This window comes from Lynx canadensis, chromosome A1 (genome assembly GCF_007474595.2).
Source record: "Lynx canadensis isolate LIC74 chromosome A1, mLynCan4.pri.v2, whole genome shotgun sequence".
Taxonomy (NCBI): Eukaryota; Metazoa; Chordata; class Mammalia; order Carnivora; family Felidae; genus Lynx; species Lynx canadensis.
In genome coordinates this window covers 164773764-164799925 of record NC_044303.2, presented here as the reverse complement: position 1 = coordinate 164799925, position 26162 = coordinate 164773764, and the positions used below count along the sequence as shown (strand labels likewise).

The 26162-nt window shown below is 36.9% G+C and overlaps 1 pseudogene; it reads left to right on the top strand.

Annotated features, from left to right (window-relative positions):
- Window positions 1-26162, top strand: part of LOC115520000 — a 73951-nt pseudogene that overhangs the window by 3805 nt on the left and 43984 nt on the right.

Below are 26162 nucleotides of genomic sequence, written 5' to 3'. Positions count from 1 at the left end.
ACTAGGGCATTAAAAGCTAAAAATGAATATCCTGCATATAGCAAACACTGAGCTTTAAAAAAATGTATTAAAGCATGATTTCAAATTACTTGTGTAATTAATAAATGATCAGTAAATACTTGTTTAGCTGCATTTTTGTGGATGCAGGGGGCTTTGAAATATAATGAATAGTATTTTTAAAAAATAATGCATAGTCCCTGACTTCACAAATTTTACAATTTATATGGCAAAGCCAAGTTTTCAGTGGTTTCATTCTTATTTCCAGAATCATTTATAGATTGACTGCAAACAATTTTATAACAATCTATAGCCAGCCATCCCTTATACTTGGTGAACACAAACTTACCACAAGGGGCTGGATGACTTCTAAGGAATCTCAGCATAACTTGGCATATTTCTTGAGAAAGATGATATTAGGCAGATAGTTCCCTTTTTCACATCTCTATCCCTCAAACTCTTTTAAGCTCTTACATAGAAACTGTATTGGTTAACTAAAAGCTATAAGAAAACTATTACTCTAATTGTAATATAAAACCTGGAAATATTTCTTATCACTAAAGTCAGTCAATGTATCCCCCAACTCATGAATCGATCTTGAGTCTCCTGAGACCACTGTGGTGTACTTTATTGCCAGGAATGAAAATAACACGCTAGTGATGCCTGGCCCCCATCAGTTCCTCAGCCACATTACATTTCTAGCTATGTTTATAAGCATCAACACTTTTTCATCTGAGGACTCCTTTCATATTTACTGTAAAAAAACAAAGCATATATATATATATATATATATATATATATATATGTATAAAATCATTCCCAAAGCAACTACTACAAAGAGACACCATTAAATTCTACCTTCTAGAACTCATTCGTGAAATTTGGCTCTGTATCTGACTAGTGGGTAGAATTTTGAATTCCCTATTATTACAATCGGTGGCAAATTAGAAACTAAACTCCACCTAAAAAGAGGGGGGAAGCAAATATCTGTCTGATGTCTTAAAATTTTCTCCTGAGAAAAATCATTTAGGTGTGGTCATTAAAAAAATGTAAAAAGGAATAATTAGAAGAAAATTGGAGGTGTTTAGGAAAAATACTTAGGTGAATATACATTTTCCAAGAGCATTTTTTTTTCCCCAAGAGCATTTATATAAGACTGGAAGGAGTGCCAGATAAGTAGCCTTTGTTTTTGGCAACTTCTTCATTATCAATCACCAAATCTTATAAAGTCCCTATGTATCTAAGTAACCTAAGCCATGAGATAGAACATGATACATAAGATATAATAGGAAATGTAAGAATTTATACATCTCAATGAAGGGATTATATTCCCTGTGAAGAAGAGACTGATAGAGTGTGGGAAAGGTGCCTTCACAGAGGAGTCTATGGTCTTGATGAAGAAAGGAAATTTCTATCAGGTTTAACAGTAGCTGCAAAGAAGAATGCTACTTGATTGGATATTCTCTTTAACCAAAAGCTGAACCACAGGACAGACATCTCATTCACTCTCATTATTTCAAAGGCCATCTATATTTTGAGGTTCAAAGTTCTATTTTTACACCAATTCATCATCTGAGCTTCATAAAATATCTAATAAGGTCTACTAGACATCCCCAAAAGAATATCAAAAGGCAACTCACACACAGAGGCTCTAAAGACTGAACGTTATGTATTTTACTATTGACCCATTCTTACTCATTTAGGCAGTCAATCAGTCACCCAACCATTTATCCAATATTTATTCAGTAGCCACGATGTGTTTGGCATTGTTCTAGAAGTCAGGGATACAACAGAGAACAAAACTCCCACAAATACTTTCTCGCAAGGAGTTTACATGGTAGTGGCAATGTAAAAAGTCAGAAAAAATAAAATATAACACGTATTTTTAAGTTCTAACAACAAATAGAGCAGGAAATGGGAGGGATTTGTAGATAAGGGAGCTGCCTCATAGAATGTGATCCTCCTTCTGTGTTTTTTTATCTCAGAGAATGTCACTAACACACACTCAACTGCCAATCCAAAGACAAAGGTTGATTCGTGAAGTTAGTAATTATGCTATGTCCATAATAACCCTCCAATTCATTCAATTATTTTCTTCCCAGTGCTATCACATGAGGTCAACCTGACATTGTCTCTTACCAAAATAATTACAACAGATCTCTATAAGGTCTCCCTAGCTGTTGTACAGCTTCAATCCATTTTTCAAATTGTAGCCAGAGAGCTATTACTAACGTATAATCTTTACAGCCGCTTGGTTTCCACGTTGATAAAATCCAAAAGAGCTTTTCCTGTCTTGCCCCTTCTCCATCACCATCCCTCTCTATTTCACATTGTACTCTCAAGCCATGGATTGAATTACTGAATCCTTTGACTCCTTCATACTTTTCACTTGTTTCTACATGTGCCATTTCCTTTCTCTGGAAAGGAATATTTCTCATTCTCTCCCTTCCTCGGCCTCTCCCTCCCTCTTTTATTTTCAACCAGATAGATTCAACTAACTTCTCAGTTTAGACATCACCTTTTGCAGGAAGTTACCACTGAGACCCCCCTGGAACCAATTCCTAGGACCTCCCATAGCACACTGTGCATATACATATCAGAAACTTTACAACATTATATTGAAAGCCAATCACTAATGTGGCAGTATGACACTGTGATGTTAACTTGTATTTTCTTCTCCCTCTCTTCTATTCAAATAGGGAACTGGTGCTGTAAATGTTGCCTTATGGAGAGGTGCATCAGAAAAAATAGTCCATAAATCTTTCTGCTTCCAAAGGATGGAGAGGATTTTTAGACATAGGCAAAATGACGAGGTTTACAACATGAAAGAAAGCCAATTTCCTTGCTTTTAGAAAGAATGTATGAGAACAGCAGTCTGTGGGTCCAGGAGCAATGGGAACCTGCCCTTGACTCCCAGAGCTGAGACCAGTGAGGAGAATGACTGTGTGGTGCATCAGTGCAGATGGACCCAACAGCAGTTTATAAGAAAAGATGTCCCAGCCTCCAAAGTCACATGTGAGAAGTAGATTGCCACTAGACATGAAGCAGCTGTGTGAACCAGGGTGGTGGGTAACACAGTGATATTCTGGAGCACTGGGGACTGATTCCATACCTTTGCAGCATGTGAGAGTTCATGTTCTTGGCATAATCGAGGGGGAGAGATCCTCAAAAAAATGAAGGGTAAGTATAGGAGACATGCCTAGCTCCCAGTCAATATCTATCTGCTCTTCCACCTTATTAAGAACCACCAATTTTCTTCAGAGTATCAATATACCTAACAGTAACAACAACAACAACAACAAAAAAGCAAACAAACTGTGATTTCCAGCCTTCCTCATAACTAAGAGTGGTAAATAAGATGTAAGCCTAAGGCTTTACGGAAACATCCTGGAAAGCGCTGGAAAATGTGCCAACTTAGTTGACATACATACTTTGCCCTTGGCTATTCCTCAAATTCATGCCTTTAAGTTAAATCATGACATTGAAGACTGTCTTTGTCACTGTATTTCCCAAAGCTCTGGATTTCCCAAAGCACCCAAAATAAAAAGGTAGCATTTAGGTCACATGTTTCTAAAGAGCGAGGACCTACCTATTATCTGTATTAGGTACATTGGGTACACAGAGCCTGATGTCATTTTTTAAATTACCTCTAAAGCATTAAAAAACAAAAAGTGAGAATTTTGAAAAAGTATTCTGAATCATCTTTTATTCTAATAGCATGGGGACTTTCCCTTAGCTCTCAGTGTAATGAGCCCCTAAAATTGTCTGCCCATGCCAGTATAAACCAGGACAGGTTAGTTTATGCAAGAGTAGTAACCAGCCTTTAAGTCTCAGGGATTTATCACTAAAAAAAAAAAAAAAAAAAAAAAAAAAAAAAAAAAAAACCTTTTTCCTAGTTCATGCCATGTCTACAGCCAGCCCAGGTGGTCTTCCAGAGCTGCTCTTCCTCCTAAGGTTGGCTCAGTATCCCAGGCTGCTTTAATCTTTGGCACATTCATGTCAACACATGCCTCCATGGTCACAATGGCAGGAAAACAGAGTTCTGAAAAATATCGTATCGACCATCAAATGTTCTGACAGACAGTGACACATAGATATCGCTGCTACCACAATGCATTCTAGAACTAGTCACATAGGTCTGCTTAGTCATAGGGATGTGAGGAAAGATACTCCTCCCATGTTTCCAAAAGAAGAGAAATGAACATTAGTGATCATGCCAAATCTCCACCATACATAAGCAGTTTTTAGAAGAAACATTCTCATATCCCTAAAGACAAAGGTCCTGAAACATTTTGTATTTAAAATCTCTCTATACTTTAAAAACATATGGAGGGTGCTAAGAGGTTTTGTGGATGTTTATTTTATCTACCAATATTTATCATATCTGAAATTAAAGCTAAGAAATTTAAAAAATATTTACTAATTTATTTTAGGAGAATAGTAACATATCCATCATACACTAACATAAATAATATTTTTAGTAAAAATAACTGGATTTCTAAATGAAATTAAAAAATAGAGAAGTGGCACTCTATTATATTTTTTGGAAATCTCTTTAGTATCTCTACTAAATAGAAGACATCTATATTCAAAAATCTGCATTCAACCTGTTGTGATATCACACTTTATGTAGCCTCTGGAAAAATTTTATTATGTATCCATGGGAGAATAAAACTGGTAAAGGCAAATAACACCTCAGTATTACTATGAAGATAGTTTTGACTTCACAGAACAGTGAAAGGGTCTCACAACACCACTAGACACTTTAAGAAATGCTGCCTTAAGATGGCTAATGTCATTGCTCAATGGCATTGCAAACTATACAAAGGTAAAATGCTTGCTGCCTCTAATGTCTTCTATTTTGCTTTACTTTTGCTCTGAAAACTTTTATTGGGTCAACTCATTGTGCTCTGATTGAAAAGTATTCAGTGCCTCAATCAGGGGATAAACTTGCCTGCTGGTTTTCCCAGAAACGATCTGTGAAGGATGTCTCCATTATCTTAAATAATAGTACTGTTTTCTTCTTCTGGTGTGCCTTTTCAACTTTCTCAGTGAATCCATCTGTCATTTTCTGATCAGCAGCTGAATAGGCACATTTGCTTTCACGTCCTCTTAAATCCACTTTCTCTATCCGTCAGGACCCTAAATCTTATAGTATGAGGGTCGTTATCCTTAGCACACTCTTTCCTTCTACCTGTGGGGCTTATTATCTTACTCTTTCTTGAAGGGCCCTTTGGTTGAAATCCCTTTATCAATAGGACTCATGGATTGTCTAAAATGGTACGAAGATACGCCTTTCCATTTGCCTTCTAATTAAAATATTCAAATAAACAGTCACTGAATAGCTACCACATATAAAAGACTCCTAGTACATATAGAAGATTTCTACATTTATTCAAATAAAAAAACTATAGATTCTTAATAGTGATTTAAAAGTTACCAAAACAAACAATATGTTGGAGTAGAAAATAAGACATAAAATATTAGAGGACAAAAATATAAATGTTTTGGGTCCCTTCCCCTCTTTTGAATCTCAGTTTGCATATCTGTAAAACAGGACTAAGAGAGAAGTTTCAGAGGTCTGAGAATTGTTTTTTCAGTCAGTCAGGCCAGACAGTATATACCCCCGCCTTATTCTCCCTCGGCTTCCAGAAAGCTGAAGGGTCGTGGGTGCCCTGGGGCCAATTACTTGATGCTAGTGGGACAAAGTGGGACGCCCCCTCAGATACAGGTTTCTGACCCAGGACTTCAGGGTCACCTCTCCTTTCCCTCAACCCCCATAGAACATTCTTGGAACCCCTGGGACAGCGCTGGGAGGGCACACACAGAAACCCACCAAGAGTGGGGATCCTGGCTCAGGTATAGGGAGGGTATTGGGAGATGGCATTCTTCTATCCGGAGTGAAACTCAAGAGGCTAGAGATGCAGGGCCACCCCCTTTCACACTCTCTGCAGGTGGTTGTTCTCTGCCATTTTGCCCCTGCTCAGAGATCCCCTGGCCTCTTTGTCTCTGCACCCATCTTTGTCATTGTCTTTGGGGCCCAACCCCCTGATGTCATGTCTGATGTCAGCAGGGAGTCAGTAGCAGGCCTGCATCTTGGGCCACTGAGCTGCCCCAAGGGAGATGTTCTTGGCGTGGAGTCTATGCTGTCTTGAAGTGACTAACACTGTAGGTCAGGATGCTACCCTGCATATGCCCACACTGCCAGGAAGCCCTCCAAGTAGATGATGTCCTACAAGTTGAAGTGCCTCAGTGTTCAGCAACTTCCCCTCCCACAGTAGGAACTACATCTCTGAAGATCTGAACTCAAATCCCACTCTGCCATTCCTAGGCCTGTGGTCTTGCACAAGCCCCTTAACTCTCTAAGCCACAGAACATGCTATAATACTCAGCATATAGTAAGTGCTCAACACATGTTACTTCAGTTTTATTAGTATTATTATTACTATTTTTATATTTCCACTTATTAACTGTATGACCTTCATCAAATAACTGTTCTAAGCCCCATTTTCCTCAGAATGAAGATAATTGCACCTGTTCTCCCAGTAAAGATGTGAGAATTAAACAGCAAGGCAATCCATAATGGTTAGCTCCTTTTACTTCCATTCCTACTTAGCAGCCATGTGGCTTCCACATGTTACCTTGCTTTTCTGGGCCTCAGTTTCCTCATCTGCAAAATTGGGAAATAGTATCTACTTTCTTGGGGAGCCTGGTTGGCTCAGTTGGTTAAGTGTCTGACTTTGGCCCAGGTCATGATCCGCACTTTGTGGGTTTGAACCCTACATCAGGCTCTGTGCTGACATCTCAGAGCTCAGAGCCTAGAGCCTGCTTCAGATTCTATGTCTGCCTCTCTCTTTCTGCCACTCCCCTGCTTGCATTCTGTCTGCCTCCCAAAAATAAATAAATATTTTTTAAAAATAGTATCTACTTTCCTAGAACTGTGAGCATTCAGTGAGATTATTTTTGACATACAGAACCTATCGAACATGTTACCTTATTAGTATTATTATTTCTGTTGGTATTATAAGCCCTCCTTACCAGCTGTGTGACCCTGAACAAGTTCCTTAGGCTCTCTGAGTCTCAGTTTCCTCATGGGGTAAGATGGGAAAAATCAATCCTTCTACTAGTTTTGCTGTGAAGAAGAAGCATCTACATCAGTACTTTGTTCTCACCAGCTCTGTTTCCTGGCTCTGTGATGCAGGCAAGTCCCTTCCCCTCTATTTACCTCAGTCTTCTCAACTGCCCTGTGAATCTAGCAATCTCCACCTTATCCAAAGTTGTGGGATAAGGAGGAAATACTCCCACAAGCCTGATTAGGAATGGCATGGATGATGTTGGGGCCTTGGTAACTCCTGGGGCTCACCAGGGAGGAGGAATTTGCATCTCTCTGTGTAGAGCTTCAGAAGGCTTGCACAATAATCCTGGACTGGCTGCCCCACCCAGAAATCCTGCAGCAGCAACACAAGCTGCTTCATGGGGGGGGGGGGCAGGGGCAGAGTGGCGGCAGCTTACTCTGCAACTGTGGGGACATCAATCCCAGAGAGCAACCCACACTCAACCTCGCCTAAAAGACTCAGAACTCACTGGAAGGAAATATATGACCCAGTTCTCCTCTAAAAACCCTTCTATTGCCTACTCAGGGAATATCCAGAGCTCTTGGACCACATGGAAGGATAGGATGGGAACTCAAGCAGCTGGACTTTAAATCATGCTCCTTCATTGATCAGCTCTATGAAGGAACAGGTTTTTGTCTTGGCTTTACTATCAATTAATTATTCCTTTAGACTTCATTCACCTCAACTAAAAGAAGAATATGCTACCTTTTACACTCATTGACCTCTATCATTCTATGATACAAGTGAGGGTTTGATTAAGCCATCTATGTATTAGCAAATCTCTTGATGTATGTTCTTTTTCATCATTTGTATTACATACCCTGTGGAAATACTACAAATATTAATGTTTATTTCACTGTCAATTATCACCTGAAATTCAGAACAAATTCTAGACCAACATGATTACATGGGTCCCTGAGAGAAAGAGCAAAGTGACCAAGGCATCCAACAAAACAAAAATAAAAACAACAACAACAAAAGCTAATTACTTTTACTCCTTACAAGTGGTAGAATTTGTTGGTTAGAAACTTCCTCTGGAACTTTCTGATGTAATCTGAAACCAGGCCCCATACATGGAGGATAGAGAGAGACTGATGAGGCAGATGACTCCAGATTGGTAGATGGCAGGTTTAATAATCAAGGGAACAGACATAAGAGGCTTGTCTTGGGCAGCCTCAAAACAGGTAGATTACACTCACCAGCCAACTCTTAGAAATTTATATAGAGGCCCTAACTGGGTTTAGTCTCATACTCAGTCAAGATAGACTCAACACATTCCTATCGCAAATCTAAATATCCTTAGAGTAGCTTCTGGGAACACAGAAAGCAAACAGAACACACATTCCAAGGACAGGGGAGGGGGTGGGGAGCCTCCAATTGCTCAGATCCAGCTCAGGGGTCAACTGCCAGTTATATCTTCTTGATGACCTCCTCCAACAGAAGTAAATTGAATAGTTAAATTGTTAGTAAAATGTTTAAAATATTAATAACCACATAAGATATGATTGATACCTGAGAATCTAAGGTTCTCTCATTACTCTCTCCAAATACCATGAGAGAGAGTTGCACATGACGGAGGAAAAGCTTGAATTTTGAAATGCATGAATGTTGAGTCTCTTATCTCAAATTTTGAGTTTCGTCCAAACTAGTTCTATTACTGAATTATTAAAAAATTCAGTTGAAGAGGAGGAAAAATTTTGACAATGGAAACCTAAAAATCTAAGATTCAGCTTGTATCCCTAGTTTTACTACTAAAGAGTCTAAGAGAACCCCTTTAGCATTAGAGGTAAGGAAAACAAACATGAAAGAAACTAATCAAATAATTCAGTAGATCATGGTCTTTGGAATCAGAGACACAAATTTGACTCACACTTCTGTCACTCATAAGTCAAGTTATTATATAGACAATAACTAGTCATGTTATTCAACCTTGCTAAGCATCAGTATCCTCAACTGCTCGGAATTGTCCTCATCTGTATGAGTGAAATGACAAAGTGCTTGTACCTGGCATACTGTAGGAATCCAAAGTAATTGCTGGACAACACCTTGCTCTTGACCAAATTATAAGCTTGATAGGGATTTGAGGTCTAAATTACATGAATAGGCAATTTAAAAATACCCAAACTTTCTGGAACATATACTTTGGCATATTCATTTTCAGGTGATTCACTGTAATCACTGTAGAGAAACCTGTATCATTCAAATAAGGAGACTTTTTTTTAAGTTGATTTATTTTGAGGGTGGGGGCGGTGGCAGAGAGAGGAGAAGAGAGAGAATCCCAAGATGTGCTGACAGCGCAAAGCCTGATGCTGGGCTTGATCTCCCTGTGAGATCATGACCTGAGCCAAAATCAAGAGTTAAACACTTGAGGCCCCTGGGTGGCTCAGTCGGTTAAGCATCTGACTTCAGCTAAGGTCATGATCTCGCTGTCCAGGAGTTCAAGCCCTGTATCAGGCTCTATGCTGACAACTCAGAGCCTGGAGCCTGTTTCAGATTCTGTCTCCCTCTCTCTCTCTGCCCCTACCCTGCTCATGCTCTGTCTCTGAGAAATGAATAAACCTTTAAAAAAATTAAAAAGAGTTAGATGCTTAACTAAGCCCACCAGCTGCCCCAAATAAAGGGGCATCTAAGAAGAGAATCAAAGCCCTGACTTTCACTTTGCTTACTGAACTGGTTTGACATAAAGGAAAGGGGACCTTGAAACACTTTTTTTTTTTTTGAGAGAGAGAGAGTGTGCACGCAGAAGGCAGAGGGAGAGAGACTCCTCACCCACCACCAAGCCTGATGCAGAGCTTGATCTCGTGACTCTAAGATCATGACCTGAGCCAAAATCAGGAGTAGGATACTTAACCAGTCGAGCTTCCCAGGTGCCCTGAAACACTCTTTTATTATAGTATTAATCACAAGATTTAGAAATATGATTCTTAAAGGATACAGTTAATATAAACTGAATATAATTTTTAATCAGCTTTACAAATTAAGTTCTTGAGAAAAAAAGTCATAGCTAAATGCCTGAAATATTAATACCAATAGTGGTAGTAGTAGTAGTAATAATAATAAGAAGAAGAAGAAGAAGAATTTGCCTATCATGTCATTTACGATTTCAACAAAATAGTACTTTTCTATCTTAATTTCATGTTGGAGAAGCAAAGTGTACTGCTAATAACAACACAAGACTGGGTTAGGCATGCAAATTAGAATCCAGTGCCTTTTGAGTCCTTTTGAAAGGTAAAATGAATAAAGACTGACAGCTTTTATCAAAATGATTGAAAATGATTTGTGAAGGATTGAAGAAAAAAAGTACAATGATCTACTGCTTAATACAATGGCTCATATGGTCAAAGAGGGTAAGCGTGGATAAGGTAGATGTGACCAGAATGCATGTCTTTAACTGGGTTGCCAAAATGCATAAGGTGTATTTTTACATTAGAAACAACCTCATATATGAATGGAAAATAAATCCAGAGGAATGAACTCAGTATGTAGTTCAAGAAATAAATCTAACCTTTCAAATATGTGAAAACTTGAAGAAATCTGCACATGAAGAATGATAGGAAGTTCTCAAATAAAAAATAAAATAGATTTGAATATTCCCCCATTCCTAAGTAAATGGAATAATCAATAAATCTTTACCAACCACCCGATAACAAACACACAGTTACAATAAAAATCCCCACTGTGATAATTCCCCTGAGTAAATATTTGTGTAATCAAAACTCTAACATATTTCTAAGTCTACATTTATAGATATAGAAATTATTCTGGTAATATCTCTACCCAGTATGCTATATAATTTATACGCTATTTTCAAGCTGTCACATACTTGTCTCTAGGCACTTCCATATTTACATTTATGGGAGTAGAAATTGTTTTGTTAATATCTGTATCTGGTAAATATTACTATGTCATTTTCCAGTCTTAAATATATCCTACAAATGAGGCAATGCCCAGGAAAGCTTTACTGAACATATTACATTTTGCCCATGAAGGTGGCCCATCCCCCCCCCCCAAAAAAAAAGTCATTTGGGGCGTGGTGACAAGGTGTGATTGTGTTCGTTGTTTGACTTAAATCAAATCATTTCTGACACAGTTCAAATCCTTTAGGAACCTATCTATGGCCAATTCAAACAAATAAACACTCGAATAAGAAAAGTAGAATGAAGTCCTGCTGTCATACATTTCACTTAATAGTTGTTTTCCTGATGTATCCGAGAGGAGTATTTGAAAGGACAGTATGTATTTTCCTGTGATGTCAAAATGTCAATTCAAAATCCATCTGTTTTAGCAGAAAAATAATACTTTGTCATAAATGCGAGCTAACAGCCAGTCCTCTACCTGGAACCCAGAGGAGATTGAGAAAATCCTCTATTGTCCTAGCACAATGTTAGTTATTATTTATAAGGCCTTATAGAAAAAAAACAGTTGCCTGACATTCATATAGTTTTCTTAGGAGAAATGTTCCCTTTCCTCAGCAGTGTTTAAAACACACCCAGGCAGCCAGGGATATGGTTATTTACCTTGATACTGAATTATTTTTCTAAAGCTTGTCATTTTAAAGAAGAGATGCTAAATATTGATAAGGTTTGGTTAGTTCCACAGCTTCGACACCAAGAAGCCTAGCGAAAACCAGGGATAAAATAAAATGTTTCTCCCACTGTGCTGTAAATACATTTCATTCAAACCTGGTGTGAATGCCCTTCAAGTCTCAAGTCCTTAGAATTTTAAGACTGAGAGCATATCAAAGCTAAGATTGCCAAATTAGTACCAATTTAGTGCAATTTAAAATTGTGTGATTTTGTATAAGAGAATACAAGCTGAGACTCTTATTTGTCTAGTGACATGTATGGTTGTCTCAGTGGTCTTTACTGCTTCACTATTGATGGTATAGCAAACATCTTTCCAAAATATCATGTAGCTTTCTGTCTAACATGGGGAAAAAATACCTATAGAGGCCAATTGTTGGTTTGATGGGTGTTCATCTTTCAAAAAACAACCCACAAAATTTAAGAAGGTAGCCAAGGAGACCAACTTGCTGTTGATAAATAAAAGTGTGATATTCTAGCCATAACACCTTATATGAGATGCAAAACAGGTATAACCAATGATTCTTTTAAGAGCGTGTTTTGCCAATAAGCATAAACATAATATACACAAAAAAAGGATGGGACAGTAGAAGGTGGGGTAATGATTTCTTAAACTAGATGATATTCTTAAATTTATTTTGAGTATCTTGAAGGATTGGAGAAAATTTTGCTCCCATTCTCTTCCTGAGTTACAATAAAACACCTTTGGTTATAGTTCAGCATATCTGGAAAACTCAGACTCATCACTCTCTACATCTTCATGTAAAATGAGAGTATTGGATCATACCATTCACTCATTCACTTGCTCACTCCTTGAATATTAATGAGTTCCATGCCAGGCCTGTGCTATATACTGGGATGTCAGCAAAAAGATAGGCATGGTCTCTGAACCACTCGAGTCCACATCCTGTAAGGGAAGTCCTACGTTATCCATGACAAAACAAACACCTATTTCAGTTACGATAACTTCTATAAAGGAGCAACACAAAGTGATATGGAAGCCATTAACAAAGAAACGACCTGTGGTTGGAGGGGGGAAATCTAAGCAGAGAGAATTATATCTGAAAAGGCCTGAAGTGGGAAAGTTCAGGTCAAGTTTAAAAAGCCAAAAAGAATGTGTGGTTGGAACAAGGAGAGTGATGGGGCCAACAGAACAAGATGGGGCTATGGAGCTGGCAAGGAGCAAGATCTCATGGGTCTCTCAGGCTTCATAAAGGATGTGAGGCTTTATGCAGAAAACAACGAAAAGTGTTCAAAGCCTATAAGAAGAGAGATGACATGACTTGATTATCCCTGAAGCTGATTTCTACTCTGAATTTGAATAGGAATATATTTGTTTCTACTAATTAAAATTGAAATAAGTAGGGCTGGCATTATTATTATCATTGTGTTACTATAGATGTTATGAATTGACATAGGCACAGAACTCAAGTTAATAAATTGTAACTTAATTATTATATTGTTAAACTTAATTTAACTCATTTAGCCTTGATTCCTCAATTCCCAGTGATTAGATGATAACTCAGTCTTTGCAATTCAAGTTAAGCAGAATCACTTCTACTCTAAACTTTGATCTCTGTTACTACCACTCAGCCAAGTGCAGTCATTCCTTAGGATTCTTTCTCCACTTCCATCCATTCTGACTTTCCTTTCTTCATTTTCTTGAGGTAATCTAAGTTCTCAAAGGACATTTGTATTGTTGGGCATCTGGCCCGGTACTCTTCACTGTGTTGTGTATAAGTCATTCCATCTAGTCTCCTTCATAAGATGATTATTTTCTTTTTTTTTTAATGTTTTTTCAATATTTATTTATTTTTTTGAGAGACAGAGAGACAGAGCATGAGCAGGGGAGGGGCAGAGAGAGAGGGAGACACAGAATCAGAAGCGGGCTCCAGGCTCTGAGCCATCAGCCCAGAGCCCGACGCGGGGCTCGAACTCACGGACTGTGAGATCATGACCTGACCCAAAGTCAGACACTTAACCAACTGAGCCATCCAGGTGCCCCAGATGCTGATTATTTTCTACTGATGGTCTCCATCCTACCTTTTCAATTCCCTCCCCAAACCTAATGAAGTACAATCTGCATTTTAACAAAATGGGTCCCCATGCCGTGTCTATACAAAGTTTGAGAAACCCCACGTCTAAAGTATTTTTCTGTTGATTTCTTTTCAAAAAAAAAAGAAAAAAAAAGAATGGAACATTTTATTAAAGATGAAGATGTAACCAATGTAGCAATTAAGAGCTCCTTTCTGAAAATAAAATGTAACTTTACGGTTATTTGCATAGCATTCAAGGCTGATGTATGTAGTTACCTAACAAGGTACACTAATGTTGCTAATGAGCCAAGCACAATATATGAGTGAGTCCAAACTGTCCATTCTTAATCTATTCTTTCCATGCTGACATGAATTATATCAAGTCCACTGGCAAAACAGACTTTAGAGTTTCATTTGGTAGATTACTCATTAGTACTCACTCTATCTGTTCTAAGCTATCTTGCCGTAGCCCGAAATAAATTTGGGATCTTTACATATTTTTCTGAGGGAATTCCCCCAAGGTTTCGTGTGTGTGTGTGTGTGTGTGTGTGTGTGTGTGTGTGTGGTGTGTGAGCGGTGTAGTTGCAAAGCTAACTAAAAACTGAATAGTGTCAACTGATACGAAAACAACATCAAATAAATGTTGTTTTCAAGTCTTTTTATTTTTTAAAGCTTATTTACTTATTTTGAGGGGGTGCAGTGAGAGGGGAAGAGAAAGAGAATCCCAAGCAGGCTCCGCACTGACAGGACAGAGCCTGATGCAAGGCTTGAACTCACAACCTGCAAGATCATGACCCGAGCTGAAATAAAGAGCTGGACACTTAACCAACTAAGACACTCAGGTGTCCCTTGTTTTCAAGTCTTCTAAAAATTTCATTAGGACAGCTCACACATTAAATAAAGTCATATTGATGAATATGTCATATTTGAACATAATCATAGTTTCAGTTGCTCCAACAAAATTCTGAAACCATGTGTGGCATGTTTTTCAGTAGTCATTATAAAATCTTACTGTGATCATTTCTCATCATGAATACTCCCTTATGCACCAATGTAAGACCATGTCTCCATTACTAAAGTGAAAGTTGGAGTTAAGCAATTATTCAGTAATTTCTAGTGCCAGGTAAGGCCTTGGCCCTCCTGGATGCTTACAAATGTTTATTGATAAAAACTGTATTATAAAGCCACCCCTATTTGCTATGAATTACCTACATTGCCTTTTTAGAATTGTGAGTGTTCTCTAAATAACTCCATGCTCCACTTGTATTCTTCAACCTTGGCATGTATGTCTATCTTGAATAAGTTCTTCCAAAATGCCCTGGAATACCAAATTTTGAAGACTTAGCCATTCCTCTTTTAGCCTTCTAATTTTGCCTATTGAAATGATAGAATATTGATGAATTGTGAAGACTGAACCCCAAAATTCATTCTAAATTATTCTCAGGCAGAAGGAATGACTCATTCCAGACCATCTGTAATCTCTTTGCTCTTCTGGCCCACAGCACATAATGGTGAGGCAGCTGGTTGGGCTGGAAATAAAATAGATGGCACTTCTACCACCATCACCACCCCTTTCATGAAGTTTACTGATCTAGAAAGAATTACAGAAATAATAATCTACTGGCTATTTATGGTTTAGTGTGTTTCAAGTCGTGTGCTAGGTACTTTTCATTTGTTATCTCACTTAATCTTAAAAACATCCTATGAGGCAGGTGCTATTATCATCACTATTCACCTTTTACAAGTGAAGAAACTAGGTGTTAAAGTCAAATAGCTAGTAAGCATTATAAATAGGATTCAAGTCCAAGTTGTCCTGTTCCAAAGACCTCCTCTCCTGTAAGATTTTCATTACCATGATGTTCACCTAATATAGTTGCCTGACTTAAGCCATCCCATCCAAAGGAGAATACCACTGTTCAGGTGAATATAATTAACTTTTATATTCTTAAAATAGAAACCTACAAACACATATATACTCACAAATACAGGCTTGATATGGAGCTGTTTCTGGGTCATAAGTGAACACATGAAGTGACACACACCTGGTACAAACCTATAAAATGTAAATGAAATGACTATCACTATGCTATTTCTACTAAGTAATACCCAATCTCACAGACATCAACACAAATAGCCAAATGTACATAAGAATGAGAATTTGTATTTTCTAAATACGGCATACATGTGCATTCCAATTTGCACATATAAATGAACCTACGTATATGGACCTCCACTGGCAAGAAGCACAAAGGACCACTTTTACTTAAGAAAATCCTGAGAACCTGCTGGATTCGGATGTCCACTTCAGGAATTTGTTCATTTCATGTGCATGGACATCATTACAGGCTGAAAGCTTATTAAGTATAATCAAGAAGGTCCTTTTGGAATTATCTTCCTTAGCCTACTTCCAAGGGAAATCATTTGTAGGTTTCTTCAGGGCAATGGTTATCAACCAAGTGCTCAGGCTCATTTTCAAATGTTCCAAACCAAATTTACTGTAATAATGATAACTGCTCTTTCAGTATCCTGATCTTTTTAACTGCTATACATCTTTTCATCTATTTCCATTTCCCTTAGGTAGAGTGCAGACTAAGAAATCATCAGACCCATTTTTCAATACTATACATCATCAGAAACAATTTTGATAATCATATTATTAGTGTGCATAACCCCATCCTTCAGAACTCTACTAAAAGAGTCACCTAAATGTCCTGCTCTTGTTCAGATACTCTATTTATATCTACAAATGTCAAAAATTCTAAATGAAGTGTATGAGCCTTGATTGATAAAGAGATATGGTTCTCTTTCCTAGCCAAGTAAAAAATAGTTAATAAAATCCTAGCACCTGCCTAAAATTGATTTTTAAATTCTTCAAAATTGTTCTTTAGTTAATTCAGGTGACACACATTTCTATCCCAGTTCAGGAATAGTTTTTTAATGCATGATTATTTGGGAGAGAATATTAGATTTATTACCTTTGCTAATGAACACTTAGATAAAAGAGGTATTCTCAAGATAAGTATTCTCATGACATGAACTCTGATTACCATATATTAATTTTCATTTCAAGTCTGAATTATATAAAGAGTGAACCCAGTGGCTTTTACATATAGAAAATGGGACCTCTCCAAAGTACACTCTGCTATAATTCTCAAGTGTCCCCTGTCACATTTGTAATGTTGCATATCAGTAGTACCAGAATTCATCATCATGAATGCACTTCCAAAAGTTTAAAGAAGCAGTGGATAAACCTTAAAGACACAGAGTTTAACCTCACACTTTAAAATAATGTGTTAGCCTTGTTTCAGAGGGACTGAGGGGACTGACTTCAAGAATGGCCAGTGAATTGGTTGAGATGCCCCTTCCCCTATGCTCTACACCCAAGAGAGTCCCTTACTTATGTGCTCCTTTTTCACAGCAGCATTTATCACGGAGTCACTAAGAAAATGCAACTCCTTAGTGACAGCAGGGTGCATCTGCATCTCCAATATTTGAGACAATGCCGCAACTTTTCAGTACCAAACAGTGCCACCAGGGCCACGGAACTCACATTCCCTGCAGGATATGCCCTTGTCCTGGGGAATCTTAGGGTGATGAATATATCATGAAACCAATGTAACTAGAATTTTAAGAAAACAATGATTTTATCTTCTCCCTGGAATTGAGCAAGGGAAAAAATTAATGGCCTCATGAAATCTAAGAACTAGAAGTGACTTATGAGGCCAGTATCCCCCGGATACCAAAACCAGATAAAAACACCACAAAAAAGGAGAAGTACAGGTCAATATCTCTCATGAATATAAAAAATCCTCAACAAAAAATCAGCAAACTGAATGCAACAATATATTTTTTAAAAAATCATACACCACAATCAAGTGAAATTTACAGGATGCAAGGGCAGTTTAACATTCACAAAACAATCAACATGATACGTCACATCAATAAAAGAAAGGATAAAAACCACATAGTCATTTCAATAGATGTAGAAAAAAAGCATTTGACAAAGTATAGCATCCATTCATGATAAAAACCCTCTGTAAAGTAGGTGTAGAGGGAACATACCTCAACATAATAAAAGCCTTATATCAATATATAAGCCATAGCCAACATTATACTGAATGGTGAAAAACTGAGAACTTTTACCCTAAGGTCAGGAACAAGACAAGGATGTCCACTGTCACCACTTTTATTCAACATAGTACAAGAATTCCTAGCCACAGCATTTAGACAACGTAAGTAAATAAAAGGCATTCAAATTAGTAAGGAAGAAGTAAAACTTTCACTACTTGCAGATGATATGACACTATAAATAGAAAACCCTGAGGACTCCACCAAAAAACTAGTACACTGATAAATGAATTCAGTAAAGTCATAGGATAAAAAAATCAATGTATAAAAATCTGTGGCATTCCTATACACTAATAATGAAGCAGCAGAAAGTGAAAGTAATAAAACGATCCCATTTACAATTGCACCAAAAAGAATAAAATATCTAGGAATAAACTTAACCAAAGAAGTGAAAGACCTGCATTCCAAAAACTACAAAACACTGATGAATAAAATTCAAGATGGCACAAAGAAATGGAAAGATATTCCATGCTCGTGGATTGGAAGAATATTGTTAAAATGTCTATACTATCCAAAGCAACCTACACATTTAATGCAATTCCTGTCAAAATACTGCCAGCATTTGTCACAGAAGTAGAACAAACAATCTTAAAATTTGTATGAAACTACAAAAGACCCAAAATAGTCAAAGCAATCTTGAAAAAGAAAAACAAAACTGGAGGTATCACAATTCCACAATTCAAGTTATATTACAAGGTGATATTACAAGGTGGTAGTAATTAAAACACTATGGTAATGGCATAAAAATAAACAGATAGATCAATGGAATAGAAGAGAAAACCCAGAAATAAAACCACAATTATATGGTCAATTAATCTTTAATAAAGGAGAAATGAATACACAATACAAAAAAGTCTCTTCGACAAATAGTGCTGAAAAACTGGACAGCCAAATGCAAATGAATGAAACTGGACCACTTTCTTTTACCACACACAAAAAATAAACTCAAAATGGATTAAAGACCTGAATGTGAGACCTGAAACCATAAAAATCCTAGAAGAGAGCACAGGTAGTCATCTCTGATATCGGCTCTAGCAACAGTTTGCTAGATATGTCTCCTGAGGCAAGAGAAATAAAAGCAAAAATAGAATATTTTGACAACATCAAAATAAAAAGCTTTTGCACAGTGAAGGGAACCATCAACAGAACTAAAAGGCAACCATGTAATGGGAGAAGACATCTGAAAATGACATATCTGATAAAGGGTTAGTATCCAAAATATACAAAGAACTGATACAACTTAACACCCAAAAAACAAATAATCCATTTAAAAATGGCAGAACACATGAACAGACATTTCTCCAAAGAAGACATACAGATGGCCAACAGATACATGCAAAGATGCTCAACATCACTCATCATGAGGGAAATGCAAATCAAAACTACAATACCAGGTATTTACCCAAAAAATGCAAAAATTCTAATTCAAAGAGACACATGCATCCCTATGTTTATTGCAGCATTATTCACAATAGCCAAACTATGGAAGCAGTTCAAGTATCCATCCACAGAGAAGTGGATAAAGAAGAGCAGTATAGGGGCGCCTGGGTGGCGCAGTCGGTTAAGCGTCCGACTTCAGCCAGGTCACGATCTCGCGGTCCGTGAGTTCGAGCCCCACGTCAGGCTTTGGGCTGATGGCTCAGAGCCTGGAGCCTGTTTCCGATTCTGTGTCTCCCTCTCTCTCTGCCCCTCCCCCGTTCATGCTCTGTCTCTCTCTGTCCCAAAAATAAATAAACGTTGAAAAAAAAATTTAAAAAAGAAGAGCAGTATATATATACAATGGAATATTATTCAGCCATAAAAAAGAATAAATCTTGCCATTTGCAACAACATGGAAAGAGCTAGAGAGTATAATGCTGTTAAGTCAGAGAAAGACAAATATGATATGATTTCACTCACATGTGAAATTTAAGAAACAAAACAAATGAGCAAAGGAAAAAGACAGAGAGAGAGAGACAATCCAAGAAACAGATGCTTAACTATAGAGAACAAACTGATGGTTACCAGAGGGGAGTTGGGTGGGAGGATGGGGGAAATAGGAGATGAGAATTAAAGAGTACACTTACCATGATGAAAAATAAAATGCTAAAAAAAAAGCATTTTGAACCGTCCCTTGAACCATCATATATTGTGATATGTCAGGATATTTTAGTGTCCTAGTAGACATAGGAAATATCAATTTATGGTACAACATTTGCTAAAACAGAAAAAGGGATCATCTACATGATTAATTACCCTGTTTATACTTCCAATATTTTTTTATTCTGTGTATTTATTAAAAGCATTTCTTCAAATAGCTACTTGTTTTAGTGAAAAATAAACTTAGCATTAAACATTTTAACTCTTCAATTGTAACAAAGCATGCGATCAGAAAAATTCACGAAGTCTAGAGCACAGTGAATTACCACAAAGGAAACATACCAATGTAAGCAATGCTTAATTAAGAAAGAGTATCCTACAAGTTCCTCACTTCATGTCCCCTCCCAGTAACTACCTCCTCCCTTCTCTCCAAAGGTAATTAGTTTTAAAATATGTCTATAAATGCTTTATAATCCTACCTTCAAAAGATAGATCCCAATTCTCTTCCCCTTGATGTGAACTAAAGTAAATGACTTGCTTCTAACAAATGGAATAGAGTTGAATTGGCAGTGTGTGCTTTGGGAAATAGATTATAGAAGGCATCATGCTTCCTCCTTACAAAGACTCTTAAATCACTCACTCAGGAGGAAGCCAACTGCCATGTCATTTGAACACTTAAACAGCGCAACGGAGAGTCCCATATGGGGAAGAATGAAGGGACTGTTAGTAAAGTCAATAAGGAACAAAGGTATCTCAACAAATGCATGTGACTGAGCCATTTTTTAAGTTTATTTATTTTGATAGAGAGACAGATATATAGAGAGATAGTGCGAGCAGGGGTGGGGCAGAAAGAAAGGAAGAGAGAGAATCCCAAGCAGGCTCCACACACTCAGCACAGAGCATGAAGTGGGGCTCGATCTCATGAACCATGAGATCATGACCTGAGCCGAGATCAAGAGTCTGACGCTTAACCTACTGAGACACCCAGATGCCCCATGAGTGAGCCATTTTGGAGTGTGTAGACCAGTGCCAATCAAGTATTCAGATTACCAAAACTCTGGCATTTAGACTGACACTTCATGAGAGTTCTTAAGCCAAAACCACCCAAACTGCTCCAGAATTCTTGACTCACATACAGTATGAGATAATAAATGTTTATTATTGTTTTAAGGCTCTAAGTTTTAAGGTATTTTGTTTGCAGCAATACAAAAAATTAACCACTCTCTTTACTACTAATACCATAGTTTAGCTTAGCATGTTTTTAATCTTCTAGTAGTAGAATCATTATTATTTATTATTCTGTATTCAGTTTATTTTACTCAACATTATGTTTGTTAAATTCATTCATATTGTCATGTGTAGCTATGATTCATTTCTTTTCATTGTTGTATAATGTTCCAATGTATGAATGTACCACAATTTCTTTATCCTTTCTAGAAATGATGTTTGGTCTGTATTTAATTTTTTACTTCTATAAGTAATATTTCTATAAACATTCTTGTACATGTCTTTTGCTGCACAAGCAAGCATATTTTTATTAAATGTATACCTAAAAGTAAAATGCCAGGTCATACAATTTGCAAATAGTCAAATTTATTCCTCTGTAACAATATATTTCCAAAGTAGTTGGAGAAATTTACACTTCCATTAACCGTAAATGAGAATTTCTATTGCTATATATCCTTGATAACAATTGGTATAATCAGGGATAACATTTCATTACTTTTTCTAACTTAAAACTGATCTAATAAAGACATATGCAGACTGTAAGGAGATATATGCAACTCAGATATCTGACAAAGGAATTGTATCATGAGCATATAAAGAATTCCTTTAGATCAGTGTAGGAATATAAATGAAAACAACTCAATTTTTTAAATGGGCAAAAGACTTGAAAAGGCATTTTAAAAAAGAGCGTATCAAATAACCAGAGACAATATGGAAAAATGCTTAACATCAATAGTATCAGGAGGGGAATACAAATTCAAATCACAATGATACACCTACCTATAAATACACAGCCACCAGATATGCTAAAATTCAAAAGACTGATAAGACCACTGATAAGACACTTTGGCAAGAATGTGGAAAAACTAGAATTCTTACACATTGTCAGTGAGTGTGAGGTGGTACAACTTTGAAAAATTGCTTATCAATCTATTTGAAGGTAAAACACATACTTACCTTAGGTATTCTATACCTATATGTTTACAATATAGAAATAAAAACATGTCCATGAGAAATATATATTCATATTCTTTTTCATTGCAGATTTATTTATAATTGTCCAAAACTTAAAAAAAAAATAATTCCAAATTTACATTGCAAGAGAGATGATAAATAAATTGTGGCTTATTTATTTAGTGAAATATTACTCAACCATCAAAATGGCCATATGACAAATATTAAGAATCTACTATGTGTTACATATTGGGATATAAATATAAGAAGCAGTTTCAACAAGTTTTGCATATTTTATCTTGAAGGATTTAGAACTTCGGAAATATTTTATTTCCATTCTTCCAAAGCCACACTACCCTAACCTCTTAAAAGAGAAACAAAAATAATACAAATTCATCAAACAGAAAACAATAGTTTATGTCTTTTAATAAATTTTGAGGGTTGCCTGGGTGGCTCAATCGGTTAAACGTCTAGCTTCAGCTTAGGTCATGATCTCGTGGTCCATGGATTCAAGCCCTGCATCCAGCTCCATGCTGACAGCTTGGAGCCTGGAGCCTGCTTCAGATTCTGTTTCTCCCTCTCTCTCTGCACCACCCCCACTCATGCTCTGTCTCTCCCTCCCTTTTTCTCCCTCTCTCAAAAATAAATAAATATTAAAAAAAATCTGTCATCATTCCAAAGAGTGTTCCCAAAACAAGAAGAGAAATATTACATAAACCTTTTTTTTTAAATAATGTATTTATTTGTTTACATAATAATTTAATCTTTCTGGATTTAAAGAAATAATGTCATGTTTTAAACACACTTTGGAATGTATGTAATTAATGGTGTCCATGCAAGTTTTTATTCTAATGACAGGTTGAAAGGATCCCCAAATCTGGACTTTGCCTACAGTTATCATTTCTGATATTTTAATAAATAGGACCCAATAAGGTACTAGTAAATTATAACATAAAAAATACATGGTATATAATAAAGCCTTCTTATGATGCTTTCCCACACATATATTCCTGTTTCAAAGGCACAAGACAAGTCCAACAGACTCCAGTCATGTTTAACATCTTAGCAAACAGGAAAGGCAAAATAGCTTAAGTCCAAAATGCATTAGCCCACTACTTCTTACATAAAAACACAGATATCCAGAAAAAAATAATAAATTAGCATGACTGTGAACTCTAGGACTTCAAGACACATGATTTGGGCAGACTCTATCTCTGCTCTGTAAATATTACTTCACCAAAACAAGAACAAGGATCCATATTTAACAGAAGAACAGATAATTAATTAATCATTATTGGAATTTATTCTCAGTGTGATGGGAGGCCATTAGTGTTTCTGACAAAATTTGACTAATGCTTTTAAAATATAACTCTGTTTATAGTGAGTAGAGTAGAAGAAAGAAGTGGGAGTTGGAGCCTCAAGTTAAGTAGGATGTTATTATAGAAATGAGGTGCTGGTAGCTTTATGAGAGGAAGAGTAGTGGAGAGAGGAGAAGACAGGAGACATAATGAATATTGAGCCAAACAAATTTGAAGTGGGAGGAAAAGCAAGCACTCAAGGATGACTTCAAAATGTTTATGCCCAGCAACTGGGTGAAATTTTACTGGTAGGAAAGAGTAGACGTGAAAACAGTGGACAGGGAATGGAAATCGAGAGTGTGATTTAAGACATGCTACGTTGTAAGGGCCTATTAGACATCCAAGTAGAGGTGTTGCGCACACAAACTCAACAAATTAATTACATATATATACACACACACACACACACACACACACACACATATACATACATATGTATATATACATCCAGAGAGAGAAAGAAGGGGAGGGAACTGGTCTAATTGGTGATTATACATTATGTAAAATAATATATATAATAGAGTCACTGCTGTCTGATTAAATTCAAAGACCCAGGACAATGGAGGATCGACTAGAAATTGAGTGTAGCGTGCAGATTCCTTTTAGTGAATCATATCTCCTCCATTTGGGGCCAGGCATTTGGGGTAGTATTGAACCCTAACTGAAATTCCTTGGCTTAAGCAAATCAGAAAGAAATTCCATCTGCTTGGCTACACACTGATTTCAGTTTGGGTCAAGTCTAATTTGGGCTGTGAGAAAATATGAGCTTCTAGGAAAACGTTTTTCCTGATCTCCCATGAAAGCTATCAGAAAAGAGGTGGTCTTTAAAGGAAATCCTGAGTTAAGATGAAGCTGTCCTTGTAGAAAGTAAAGTACACAAATGGAAAGAAACTACTTGGGGCACTCTCTGATCAACTATCAGTTGAAGCCAGCCTATCTGTGAACTTCTAATTTAAGAAAACCAATAAGCATCTTAACTCAGGCAAATGTTTTGGCTGTTTCTATTGATTTTAATAAGCATCTGAGACCAAAAATGGAAGTAAAGGTAAAAAGGAAGCACTGAAGGGAGGGAGAAAAGGACAGAAAAAATTCTTTAGTCTGAGAAGTACAAAAGAAAAATGAACCAGAGAAATTTATTCGTTCACTCCCTAAAAGGAGCTTTTACAGCGATTTTCTTGCAAAATCTACAAATATTACCAGATTTAGAGTAATATTGAACCGTCAGAGATTTGGTCCTCTCAGGTGGTTAAGATACCTGCCAAAAAGGACCTTACTCCTCTCCGTTTTACAAACTGAAATTGACCCCAGAGAAAGCTGGATGCTGGATCAATGTTACATTACCCTACTGCTATCAGGTACCACACTGTTAGAAAGAAAATACTCTTGCTCCTGAAAATTTGCGTCCTCAAGGCACTCTGAAAAGAGTCATCAAGGAACCCTGATGCTTCTGAGAACCCCATAGCCCACTTGAGGGAAGATTTGTCACCACAGTGTTCTTAAATCTCATTGGTAAGATCGGGATTTTATGGTGTATGTGTGAGGTGGGGGCGGTGCTTAGGGCATTGTACTCAGCTGTTACTTTGAAGAGATCAATAACAATACCATTTAAAGTATTTTTAAAATCCAGTTTCACCCAAAACATAACAACTGACATTTTCTATTGCCTGAATTTTCAAGAAATACTCTGAACAAAATGAAACCACTTCAATTAGCATGGCATTAATTCTGCTTTGCAGGAACAGGGAAGGGGATGCAGGGCTCTTTTCCCCTTGGTTCTCTATGCTATTCACCTGGACTTGGCCTGAGTGCTTGGCAGATGCAGGGGGAGTAATTGAGGATTATGTTTATCCTTTCTGTTGACATCTGGAAAAAACCCCAGGCAAAAGTCAGCAGCCGTTAATTCAAATAAGTATAGTTCCTTTGACAATGCAATTGAACATCTTTCTTTTTTAAAGATGTAAAGCCTCTTTCTAATCCATCATGTTTTTACCACATCTAAGCTTTGCCACATAACTTACATGTTGGGAAGCTGTTCAAATAACAATGTAAGTACTTCCTGCATTTCTAATAAAGATGTAGTCATAAAAGAATAATATGTTTCAACAGCCCAATTTTGGTAGCTTCATACATACCAGAAACACCTGCCAACTACCTCTACAGACACCTTGCTTCCTAACATTGTATAGTTTAAATATTCATATGAATTATTCATGAAGTATTCCTAATTGATATTTGTTATTCAGATGAACTGCAAAGCTATGGATCTTCCCATCCTTAAATAGCATGTATTCTGGCTTATATGAGATTAGAAACAAATTTAAATATTTTATTTATTTATTCATTCATTCATTTATTGTTATTTAGTTTGTTAGTTTTGGCAAGCAATGTTCACTTGTGTTTGTGACTGGCAACTTACAATTTCTGTCTCCTAAAAAGGTGAAAAAGATGCTAGCCACCAAGACTGTCATAACATATTCAAAGTGCTTTTGACAAAGTTCTTGTATCTCAGCTGCCGGCTGTGTCAAAGAGCAGAGTATTCCGAAGAGAGAGAGAATATAAAATATAGATGAAATAATTACCACAGTAGCTACTTAATTGCATTTGAGTAGTTACACTCTGCTAGGACTATTCAAAACACTATTTTAAGTCATTATTCCTTTGTCTTAAGTGTTTATACTCCAGTCA